The sequence below is a fragment of the Corvus brachyrhynchos genome, unplaced genomic scaffold, assembly GCF_000691975.1.
Source record: "Corvus brachyrhynchos isolate BGI_N302 unplaced genomic scaffold, ASM69197v1 scaffold46, whole genome shotgun sequence".
NCBI classification, from domain to species: domain Eukaryota; kingdom Metazoa; phylum Chordata; class Aves; order Passeriformes; family Corvidae; genus Corvus; species Corvus brachyrhynchos.
The window spans coordinates 6096071-6098338 of record NW_008238838.1 but is presented as its reverse complement, the minus strand read 5'-3'; the positions used below and the strand labels follow the sequence as shown (position 1 = coordinate 6098338).

The 2268-nt window shown below is 48.8% G+C and overlaps 1 protein-coding gene across 1 annotated transcript in view; it reads right to left on the bottom strand.

The window, feature by feature from the left end:
* SIK3 (SIK family kinase 3) overlaps positions 1-2268 on the bottom strand; it is a 34672-nt gene that overhangs the window by 24830 nt on the left and 7574 nt on the right. The gene's annotated exons all lie outside the window — the stretch shown is intronic.

Sequence of the window (2268 nt, the reverse complement as noted above, 5' to 3'; positions counted from 1 at the left end):
ATGTGATACAGGGAAAATATTTAAGAGAAACATCTCTGCTACAAAACAGTGGATCCAGTCCCTCAAGTTTCCTTGGAGCAGAGCTCGAGGAGTGGCTTCAGTCTCTGCCCAACAGGGATTTCATCCTCAGGAGGGGAAGGAGCAGCCGACAGATGAATGCAAAGCGATGCATAGATCACATTCCTCTCCGAAACCATACCCCGGGAAGGCCGGGGTGTTTAGCAATCATCAACTCCTGGCTGAACTCTCCAGCTGGGAGCACAGGGAACACAGTGCCAGCAGCTACTGACTCAGACTCTGAGAAGGTACACTGGAGAAAAAGCATCCATGGGAAAAATGAGAGCGAGGGTCACAGCACTGGGATCTCGCTGTTTACGGAAAAATAGTGCAGCAGCAATCAATCAAAAACCAACCCAAACAGGGGCCATCAGCGAGACCAGCAGCACTGCCCACCCCAGGGCTGCAGGCTGAGAGCCGGGACCTGCCCAATGCCAGGCAAGGGATTTAAAGCCGCAAATGGACGTCAGGAGGAAAGTGCCAGAGAATCTGCACTGATGAGAGTCTGAAAAGCTCCAAAGTTTAAGTTAGACAAAGTTAACAGGTTTGGCAATGAAGGTTCAGCTGGTTCTCCACCAGGGTAACTGGTAGGTGCATTTCTGTAGCATTTCTCCTGGGAGGTCTGGTGTGAAGCAGATCTGTTGCTATCACTTCTTTTTTTTTTTTTGCTCTTGAAACAATGGAAGAACTGGTGTCAAGTCGTAATTGATGAGTTATAGGGAGAAAACTTAATACTTGGAAAATCCTATACCATAAATCAGCTTTTCCAGGCTACTTTTCAAAGCACTACAGCATCTTCCTGCCAAGGCAACCACTGCCACCACCAGGGCAGGGACTATCTCCTGGAGTCATTCTGGGAGCACAGATTTGGAAGGAAAATAGTTTCCAACTCCCTTAGATAAAAAAAGGTTTCCACAATTTCCAGACCTTCTCAGCCTGCTCATGTGGACATTTCTCCAGCAAATCCAGCTGAATTCCAGTTTCCACCTGGGTTAGTTTTTAACTTCTCGCTGTTTGCCAGGCACCCTCCCCCTCCACGCAGAGCGGATTTTTCCCGTGAACACAAGATGGCCTCAAACCATTAGTGCAGCCTTTGCATAAAACACCAGAAAGTGCTGCTCAGAGACCTCCCCAGCAGCCTCTCCCTGAGCTCCACAAGCTCCCCACTCCTACTCCAAGGAGCTGCACTCCTGCTTCATCAGCGATGCGTCTCTCACTTATCTCCTGCTCCCAGAACAGTGAGGAGCAGGTTATCATCCCTGTGCCAAGGAGGACGTGGTTCACACTGTTAAGCACCAGAGGAAAGTCCATGAAGTCCATCTCTCCTCCCTATTCCTTCCCTGCTCCCTCCTCACAAACAGAGTACGAGGGAAGCAGAAGAAATTACTGATGATTTTACCACAAACCGCGTGTTGAACTCTAATCTAACACCTCTGGATGGTACACGAGAGAACAGCAACAACGAGTTACAGTTTCCTTTCTTCAAGATGCTATCGAGACAGAGAAGTATTTCCCACCTCCCAGAAGTAAAATTGTTCAGACTGAAGAGTTTTGTAGCCCTCAGCACTTTTTAAAAAAAAAAGCAAAAAAAAAGTTACAAACCCTTGCAAAAGACAATGAGCTCCCCCAGGAAGTCTGTTAGGAAAGGGGGCAACCAAGTGCTTTCCAAAGGTGCTCTGCTATGCTCCAGGTTCTGGCAGAATTAAATGCTGAGTATGAGATCTTCTACTTCCAAAGCCCATGGAATGAGATGACCAGGGCAGAATCACAGAGTATTCTGAGTTGCAAAGGACCCACAAGGATGGAGTCCAACTCTTAAGTGTTAAATCTTGTTGGTTCAATTGGTCATAATCCCACCAAGCCCAATGAAGTCAAGCCCAGTCAGTGCCCCCCAGAGCTCAGCCAAGGCTCAGTCTCACGGTCAGAGCACCACAGATGTGCAGCTCTGTGCTAGGTCAGGACAGAAATGCCCAAGGAGGAAGCTCTCTGGAAAGGCAGTTAATGACAAAAAAATCCCTGCAAAACTCTGGGAGCAGGCAGTGAGGGCCCGTGTGTTCAGCTACTTCAGCTTCTCTCCCTGCAGGGAATAAAACCCCACAGCACTGAGGCCGCTCTGGCTCTGTCACACCACATTGTGAATGATTCCAGGAGCGCAGTTTCCCCTTCACTGCTCCACCGTCCACCTTGTCATCCCTACTTCGCCATTCCTGC